The sequence below is a fragment of the Saccopteryx leptura genome, chromosome 3 (assembly GCF_036850995.1).
Source record: "Saccopteryx leptura isolate mSacLep1 chromosome 3, mSacLep1_pri_phased_curated, whole genome shotgun sequence".
Lineage (NCBI taxonomy): Eukaryota > Metazoa > Chordata > Mammalia > Chiroptera > Emballonuridae > Saccopteryx > Saccopteryx leptura.
The window spans coordinates 119026127-119036400 of record NC_089505.1 but is presented as its reverse complement, the minus strand read 5'-3'; positions in this window follow the sequence as shown (position 1 = coordinate 119036400).

The following is a 10274-nucleotide window of genomic DNA, read 5'->3' as shown; positions in this document are numbered from 1 at the left end:
TCATGGTCTGAACAGCCAGACCCTTTCCCACCTCCCCTTAGTGAGATCTGTTCAGCTTGGTAAGGAAGAGCTAGGAAACTCTATCATAGTTTTCACTTGATCTTAGCCAAAAGGCCAGGAAGCAATATGGACACATCATGGTTTGAAATTCTTTCTGACTCTTCTCCAGCTGCACCCCTGTATAATTATATCTTAATTATACAGACTCTCCTGCTTCAGATAATTGAGGAATGAGATTTCCATACTCACAGCTCTTCTGGAGTCCTGTCCCCCTTCTCTTCACCACCCACTCCCAAACGCACTACTCTGCTCTTACCGTTCCCTGTGCTGCTTTTACAACCTCCAGGAGTTTGGTGGAAGATAAAAGTGGTTCCTGGGGTAAGATTTCACTTCTTAGATTGAACAAAGTGAAGGTTTCTCTTGATGTGCTCACTGTGGGTGGCAGTAATTATAAAAGTACTGGTTTCTACATTGCATCAAAAATCTGAAGTCTCTCAAGTTCATTTAAGTAATCTTGCCTGAATCTTAATATTGTTCTCATTGAACTTGTGAGAGACTGACTAGATAAGCATTCCTTCCCTGCGGGATCTCCACCTCCACCAGCCTTCTTGGGAGCTCTGGAGCTCCACAGCTCCACATTCTTCCCACTGGTCAGAACAAGGTTCCTGAGAGTTTGCTAAAATGGTCCAGCAGAAGTGGTTGAATAGTACTGCAGCAGAGGTGGGAATCAAGAGCTTTGGTGGCACCCAAGGTGGTCCCCTTTGGCACTGAAATTAAATTTGTGGGGCCCAGCCTGACCAGATGGTGGCGCAGTGGATAGAGCATTGGACTGGGATGCAGAGGATCTAGGTTCGAGACCCCGAGGTTGCCAGATTGAGCGTGGGCTCATCTGGTTTGAGCAAAAAGCCCACCAGCTTGAACCCAAGGTTGCTGGCTCCAGCAAGGGGTTATTCAGTCTGCTGAAGACCGGCGGTCAAGGCACATATGAGAAAGCAATCAATGAACAACTAAGGTGTTAAAACAAAAAACTAATGATTGATGCTTCTCATCTCTCTGTTCCTGTCTGTCTGTCCCTGTCTATCCCTCTCTCTCTCTCTCTGAAAAAAAAAAATTTGTGGGGCCCAGATGAAACTGCAGACAGTTGTGCCCTGGATGGAAGAAGCCTTGCCCTCTGTAATGTTGTTTGGCTTTGACCAAATCACTGCCTCTCCTCTTTCCCTGAATTTCCCCATCTACAAACTGGGAAAGTTGTACTGGGTAACATTTTTTTTTAAGATTTTATTTATTGATTTTATGGAGAGGAGGGAGAGGTGGAGGGGAAAGAGAAGTATAAACTCATAGTTGCTTCACTTAGTTGTCCTGTTGATCGCGTGTTGTACGTGCCTTGATCCAGCAAGTCCAGGGTGTCAAACCAGCAACCTCAGCATTCCAGGTCGACACTCTATCCACTGAGCCACCACAGGCCAGGCAGGACTAGGTAACTTTTAAAGGCCCATCTTATTCTCAGGTTTTGTCCACCTCTCTCAGAGCTTTCTGACTTGAGGTCTGGGTAGCCTAAGAGGCCAGAGGACTGCTCCTTAACCACAGAAAGGGGATGGAGCTGGGTAGGTTTTAGTGGGGGGGATAATAAATTGATTAAACTGTCCCAGAGGCTTCCATACCTCCTCCTGACCTCCTCCTTTGAGCCCTAGGAACACCTGACAGGAAGTATAGGAAACCCCTTTCCTCTGCCTTCTACAAAAGCCCATGAGCAGCCCTTACTACAGGAAACAAACCAGTGCTGGGGAAACAGACAAAGCAAGGGTTCCCCAGGGGAAGGCCTTGCTGGGTTTGAGTCCCATCTGGGAGCAGCTCCCAGCTCAGGACACTGCTGCTATTGTCTCTAATAATTCCAGGACTGGCTGGGTGCCCCAGATGCTTTGATTTCTCTTCTCTTTGCTCTGTTTGTCTGCCAGAAGGCAGGGACAGTTTTTGTTTCCTTTTGGCAGCAGCTACAGAGCGTTTGGGTATGTCTGAAATACAGTGTGCAACTGAATGTCCCCAGGCCAGCCACCTCTCTGTGGGACAGAAGCCAGAAGAGCCAGGCAGGAAAGAGTTGATAGGATCTGCCCTGCCTCTCCCAGTGATGCTCCATGAGGGAAGTGGAGGAGAGGAGGAAGGAGGCCTTCCTACCAAATCAGGGAGGACTCTGGGGAGGGGTTGAGGAACAGGGTTCTGGCAGTGTGCCAGGTCAGACAAAATTTGATGGCTGCCACTCCAGGGAATTCTTCCTTTCCTCTACCTGCTGGCAAGAGCTCCCAGGAGCCTGTAAGGGAATTGACTGCCAAGGTTGCCCTCCAAGCTTTCTCCCAAGGCCTGAGGCTAAACTTCGCAGTCCTCCTCCACCACATTATCCTTCCTGTGACACGCCCATCCACAGTGGGGGGGGAGGGGTCCTCTAGCTGAAGCCCCAAGAGCAGTCCTAGTTTAGAAGCTGTTTTTATTTCCAGAGGATTCTAGAGAGTATACTTTATCCATAGCTATCCCTGCCCCTGAGGAGGTACATAAGCCCAGGCCTTTGTCTGCTGCTTACTAAATATGTAGTTAAATGTGTTTGAGGAAGGGGGAGAAGAGTGGGAAGGACCACCCAGACAGAAAGTCTACAAGGCTCAGCTCCAATGGAGCCGAGGGGGGCGGGGGCTGAGCAGCAGAACACATTCTGCTGGAGGCCAGGATGACCTGTCCTCGACCTGAGCCGCTGCTCCCACCCAGAAGGATTGCATCATGGGCGTTTCTGCCATGGATAAATGGGGAGGTTCTGCTTTGATTCTTAGCCTCTTTCCCCCCACCCTCCAGGTGAAAGGCATTCTCTGATCTCTGGTTGCAGCCTCCAGCACTAGAGACTTAACAGTCATTACTGACCTAAAGCTGCCAACTGGAAGGGGCAAACATTCCCAGGCTTGGCCCCTAAACGTAATGGGTGGCAGTGAGGACTGCCAGAGCCCCTCTACAGCTCAGGGTCACTGATTCTGCCTGGACCAGATAACAGAAGCCAACCCAAAGTGTGGTCAGTGAGAAGCTTAGGGAGCACCAAGGAAGGAAGGCCTGCCCAGGCTGCTTGCACTTGGACCCTACCCTGAAGTTAGGCTGGTCACTTTTACTGTGTGTGTGTGTGGGGGGGGGGGGGGGATACCTCACTTTTCCTGGCACTGTTCCTCAGCATATAACTTCATTTAATCATGTCAGTGTCAAGAGAGATTACACAACTTGCTCAAGGTCTTTAATCTCAGACCTTGAATCATATCTTTTAGATTCAGTCATCCTGCCACCTCTCTGATCCAATTCCTCACTACTGGAAATCTCCCTGAGTATTTCAGCTCACTGGTTTCCCTGTGGTCTCTGTGCTCCCCCTTAAACTATGAACGTCTAAAAAGCAGATACAGTGGTACCTTGAGATACAAGTTTAATTTGTTCTGTAACCGAGCTCGTAAGTCAGTCAACTCATATATCAAACAAATTTCTCCCATTTAAAATAACTGAAATAGATTTAATCCATTCCAGCCCTGTGAAACATCCCCAAACCATCCTAAATTATGAAAAAAGACATGTTTTTAATTAAGAAACACACATGTATACTTTACCAATGCATGACAAAATATATGAAATAAAAGAAAAAAGTTATTTAGTACTGTATTCTTACCTTGGAGACAGATGAGTACAGCTAATGGAGGTGAATGGCGGAGGAGGGAGGGAGGGAGGGAGGGATGCAGGCACTGTAGACGCAAACTAAAACTGCACTTTCTTAACACTAAATGTAAACTAAAACTACATTTTCTTTAAACAAAACTAAAACTGCACTTTCTTAAAATAAACCACAAAAATTTAATTGTAAAAAAAATGCACTTTCTTAACTTTAAACTTAACATTATGTATTTTTCATTTAATCATCACCTGTTTTTGTCTTTTTGGCTGCACTTTCGGCACTTTCACTTCTAGGACTTGAATAAATATCTATCCAAAGAGGTTTGCTTTTGTCTGCCCTTTAAAATTTTATGGAAATGTAACAAACAAGTGTCATTAAAAAGTGCTGAAGCAGGCCTGACCTGTGGTGGCGCAGTGGATAAAGCACCGACCTGGAAATGCTAAGGTCGCCAGTTCAAAACCCTGGGCTTGCCTGGTCAAGGCACATATGGGAGTTGATGCTTCTTGCTCCTCCCCCCCTTCTCTCTCTCTTCTCTCTCCCTCCCCCTCTTTCTCTCCCTTCTAAAATGAATAAATAAATTAATTAATTTAAAAAAAAAGTGCTGAAGCATAACCAGTTGAAACTTTTTCTGGGTGTTTCTTTTCAATGAAACTTGAAAGCTTCTCCCACATTACCAGCATGTCTTTAATTTCACTTGTAGAAATCACTTCCTCCGACTCGACCTCCTCCTCACTACTAATCTCTTGCAGAAGCTCCATATGTTGCATCATCTATAGCTCCTTCAACTCCTCAGTTGAGAGTTCCTCCTCATGTTCCTCCACAAGCTCATTTATGACACCCTCATCTACCTCCAGACCCATCGACTTTTCGAGGGACACAATCTCCTCCAAGGCTTCTACCTCGGTGTCAGTCTCTGGTTCGAATCCTTCGAAGTCCCTGTATGCAACAACATCAGGCCATAACTTTTTCCATGCTGAGTTCAAGGTTCTTCTTGTAACCTCTTGCCATGCCAAGTCAATAATGCGTAAACATATCACAATGTTGTAGTGATCTTTCCAAAACTCTCGAAGGCTTAGAATTGTATTCTCAGTCACCTCAAAGCAGCGGAACAAGTGCTTTATGTAAAGCTTTTTTTTTTTTTTTTTTGTATTTTTCTGAAGTTGGAAACGGGGAGGCAGTCAGACTCCCGCATGCGCCCGACTGGGATCCACCCGGCATGCCCACCAGGGGACGATGCTCTGCCCATCTGGGGCGTCACTCTGCCGCAACCAGAGCCATTCTAGCGCCTGAGGCAGAGGCCAGAGAGCCATCCTCAGCGCCCGGGCCAACTTTGCTCCAATGGAGCCTTGGCTGTGGGAGGGGAAGAGAGAGACAGAGAGGAAGGAGAGGGGGAGGGGTGGAGAAGCAGATGGGCGCTTCTCCTGTGTGCCCTGGCCGGAAATCGAAACCGGGACTCCCGCACGCCAGGCCGACACTCTGCCACTAAGCCAACCAGCCAGGGCAAGCTTTTTAAAGTTGGAAATGACCTGCCGATCCATAAGTTGCAAGATTGAAGTCATGTTGGGTGGGAGGTAGAGGACTTTCACAAATTTGAACTCATCGAGAATGTCATCTTCAAGACCAGGTGGGTGGGCTGGAGCATTCTCAAGGATTAGTAATGCTTTCAGCGGGCGTTTATTTTCTTGAAGATATTTCTTCACTGCAGGACCAAAGATGAGATTTATCCATTCAATAAAAAACTGCTGCATAACCCATGCCCTAGCATTGGCACGCCACATAACCTGCAGTTTTTCTTTAAGAATTTTGTGAGTCTTAAAGGCTTGAGATTTTCGGAATGATACACTAGCAGTGGCTTTACTTTACAGTCACTGCTAGCATTTGCACACAATGCAAGGGTCAGATGGTCCTTCATGAGTTTATGCCCTGGCAGCTTCTCTGCAGTGATGAAAGTCCTCTGGGGCATTTTTTTCCAAAACAATCCTGTTTCATCACAGTTAACACTTGTTGGGGGATGTAGCCTTCTTTTGCGATAAGCGCAGCAAAACGTGCGATGTACTCCTCAGCTACCATAACGTCAGCCCTCACAGCTTCACCATGCCTCACCACCGAGTGGATGCCAGATCTCTTCTTGAAATTTTCAAACCAGCCATGACTTGCCTTAAATGCATCTTCTGCTGCCTCCTTTGAGGTTGATGGGTTTTTTTATTCTTTTTCAGAGACAGCGAGAGTCAGAGAGAAGGATAGACAGGGACAGACAGGAACGCAGAGAGATGAGAAGCATCAATCATCAGCCTTTCGTTGTGGCACTTTAATTGTTCATTGATTGCTTTCTCATATGTGCCTTGACCGGAGGCTACAGCAGACCGAGTGACCCCTTGCTCAAACAGGCAACCCTGTGTCCAAGCTGGTGAGCTTTGCTCAAACCAAATAAGCCCGTGCTCAAGCTGGTGACCTCAGGGTCTTGAACCTGGGTCCTCCGCATCCCAGTTCGACACTATCCACTGCGCCACCGCCTGGTCAGGCGAGGTTGATAGTTCTTTCTTCTTCAAATTGCCGTAAATAATACGTGCCTTTTCGCATATTACAGTCTCTGTCACTGTATCTCCTGCCAGCTCTTTCTCTTTCACCCACACCAGCAGAAGCTTCTCCATTTCTTCATAGATATTTGTCCTTAATTGGGACAGAATTGTAGTTCCCTTTGCTGGATCTGTGCTTTTGATGGCATCCTTTTGTCTAAGGATGGTACAAATTGTAGATGTATTGCGGTCGTACACCCTTGCCAGTTCAATGACTTGTACACCACGCTCATGTTTTTCTTTTTCCTTTTTTTTTTTTTTACAGAGTCAGAGAGAGGTATAGATAGGGACAGACAGACAGGAACAGAGAAAGATGAGAAGCATCAATCATCAGTTTTTCGTTGCGACACCTTAGTTGTTCATTGATTGCTTTCTCATATGTGCCTTGACTGTGAGCCCTCAGCAGACTGAGTAACCCCTTGCTCAAGCCAGCGACATTGGGTCCAACTGGTGAGCTTTGCTCAAACCAGATGAGCCCTGCTCAAGCTGGCGACCGCGGGGTCTCAAACCTGGGTCCTCCGCATCCCAGTCCGACGCTCTATCCACTGCGCCACCACCTGGTCAGGCTTTCTATTATTTCTTGTTTTACTTCTATCGACATCATTTTCTTCTTCTCACCACTGCCCTTTACACTCACTTTCTTCGGCCCCATGATAGCACACAAAAAAAGTTAGTAAAAGATGCAAAAATGATTCAAGAACCAGTACAGCGCACAAGATTCGACTTGATTCTGGGGGTAACACATGAGAAAGAAGGAGATGCTGGTGTTGTGCTGTCGATACTGGACCCGTGCGTGCCCACTAGCAGCAGCTTCCCAAATCATGACTCAGATCTCAAGGCTCAAATACGGACCCAAGGCTCAATACGGTCCCAAATACGGACCGAGTCGCAGCTCGTATCTTAAAAAAAAAAAAAAAAAAAAAAAAAAAAAAAAAAAAAAATTTGGTATGTTAATCTACTCGTATCTCAAGGCTCAAGGTACCACCTAGAGTTTAGCAAAGGGGCAAGACACACTGCTCACAAAAATTAGAGGATTTTTTTAGCGCTTATATTCATTTTGAAACATCCCCTGATTTTTGTGAGCAGTGTAAAAGAAACCCTAAGGGATGTTTGTCTCATTAATCAGTAATAAGCTGTACTCCTTGGTGATAATGAATTTAGATTGCTTTTCTCTTGTTATTCTTTGTACAACTTTTCTCATTTGGGTCCAAAACACATACCTAGGTCCAGTAGAAGTGACAGTGAAGCAGGCTGCTTGTAGAGAGAAAAGAGGAGCTTCTACTTCCCCTTCTGTTCCCTGGGTTCTGTGGCTTTAACTCACCCTGGATGAGCTCAGCTGCACTCAGGAAATCACTTTGTTGGGGAGAAGAAAGGTCATTTTAGAGCTTGGAACAGAGAGCACTGGGGCCTGAGTTGGAATGGTTTGGAAATGCAGCCAGTTTCTCCCCATCTGGCCTTTGAACCACAGAGCAAAAAGTTTTCTCAGTAGGCAGGCCCTACGCGGGAACATGCTGGACGTCACCACGGTTGTTAGCAATGGTGGGCCTGCTGCAGAAGCAGAGTCCCAAGGCCCAGGCAATTACAAATCTATATCTCCGTGGACCTATGTCTTGCAGAGTCTGATAAGAAGGAAGGCAATCTCAAGAGCTACTTACAGCAAATTCTCTCCACTTGCAATCCTGATGACACCCAGCCATACTCACCTTTGATTATAGCCCCAAAAGCAATGTAGGGGCCCATACAGCCTAGTTTGGAGGCTATTTCTATTTCCAGAAAATTGCTCAGGGTATGTACTGTTTTTTTTGTTTGTTTTTTTTGTTTGTTTGTTTTTTTTCATTTTTCTGAAGCTGGAAACAGGGAGAGACAGTCAGACAGACTCCCGCATGCGCCCGACCGGGATCCACCCGGCACGCCCACCATGGGGCGATGCTCTGCCCACCAGGGGGCGATGCTCTGCCCATCCTGGGCGTCGCCATGTTGTGACCAGAGCCACTCTAGCGCCTGGGGCAGAGGCCAAGGAGCCATCCCCAGCGCCCGGGCCATCTTTGCTCCAATGGAGCCTCAGCTGCGGGAGGGGAAGAGAGAGACAGAGAGGAAAGCGCGGCGGAGGGGTGGAGAAGCAAATGGGCACTTCTCCTGTGTGCCCTGGCCGGGAATCGAACCCGGGTCCTCCGCACGCTAGGCCGACGCTCTACCGCTGAGCCAACCGGCCAGGGCCTGTTTTTTTTTTGTTTGTTTGTTTGTTTGTTTTGTTTGTTTGTTTGTTTGTTTACAGAGGCAGAGATAGACAGGGACAGACAGACAGGAATGGAGAGAGATGAGAAGCATCAATCATCAGTTTCTCGTTGCGCATTGCGACTTCTTAGTTGTTCATTGATTGCTTTCTCACATGTGCCTTGACCGTGGGCCTTCAGCAGACCGAGTAACCCCCTGCTGGAGCCAGCGACCTTGGGTCCAAGCTGGTGAGCTCTTTGCTCAAGCCAGATGAGCCCGTGCTCAAGCTGGTGACCTCGGGGTCTCGAACCTGGTTCCTTCCGCATCCCAGTCCGACGCTCTATCCACTGCGCCACCACCTGGTCAGGCTGTACTGTTTTTATCCACAGCAGGACCCACTTCTCTATGACAGGGAGAAAAAAAGTGCTGTGCACATATGCTGCTTTTAATGCATAGCTTCTACTTGGCCAACAGCATCATACATGTAGTCATTGTTCCACAGGCATTTTGCTACATGAATGGATCTGTGGAAGTGGCAAATCTATCAGGCGTTTCACCCCCTCAGCCTAAAGGTTTCCTTTCCCCAGGACTGAGGCTCTGGAGCTGAAGAGCAGTTTGGCAATCTGTAAGGAGAGCCATAAGAATGTTCTACTTTTTGACCCAACACCCTCACTTCTGGGAATCTATCCTAAGGACAGTCTCCAAATGATTGATAAAAAGACTATGTAGTAACATAAAATATTTATGATGTAATGATAAACAAGTCTAGAAGAAATGACCAAGAAATTGGCTGAGGATAATAGTGATTGTGTTAGAGTAGTGAAATTTTTTTTTTTTTTAGAGTAGTGAATTTATTGGAGATTCTTTTTCCTAAACTTCATTGGTTTAAAAAAAAATATATTGATTTCAGGGAGAGAAGAAGGAACAGAGAGATGCAGGAATATCAATTTGTTGCTTTATGTGCCCTGACCAGGGATCAAACCGGCAACCTCTATGCTTCCGGATGATGCTTCAGTCAACTGAGCTATTCAGCCAAGGCTAGAATACTGATTTTACCCTCTCTGCCACTCAGTTTAAACAGCCAGGAACCTGGCAGAAACAGCACACTCAGATGGGATTGTTGATGAAAATTTAATAAAAGGGACTATTCCCTGTTTCCAGCCCTTTCCACCTGGTTTCTGCACATCTCAATGACTCATCAACAATTATCTAGCACCTACTTATTGCCTAATGAGAGAGGCAAACTTTCAAGTACAAAAATTGTCATAAATGCAATAAGGAGTACAAAGGAAGAAGCAAACTGTCTGGAAGGAGGTGTGAATCAAGGAAGGCTTCAAAGAGGGGTGATTGATGCATATCCAGTTTTGAAGTTTGCCAAGACAAAAGGGCCACAACACGTACAAAGGCGGAAATGCAAGGCATAACATGGTCCTTGTAGGAAATTCCCTGGGCTCTGCAGGGCTGTAAGAAACATTGGGTGGGTATGAAGAAACTAGGAGATAAGGCTTTGGTTAGATCATGCTGAGCGCTATGCTCCAAGTGGGCTTTCTGTTTTGGAGTTAACATTTAATATTAGAGAGATGGATCTGGCTTCAGTGGAGAGAGTGGGCTGAATGGGGCAAGAATGGAAGCAGAAAAGAGTGAAAAAGATTTGGATCTAGGCTGGGTTGGCTAGTCGATACCCTTCCGCAGCACCGCCGCTCCTGTCTTATGCTTGGCTAAAGCCCTGCCTCTCCGGGATCTCCCTCCCTCCTCCTCCCCGAGGACCCCGCGGGCGGACGGGCGGGGAAGCTCAGCAAGGG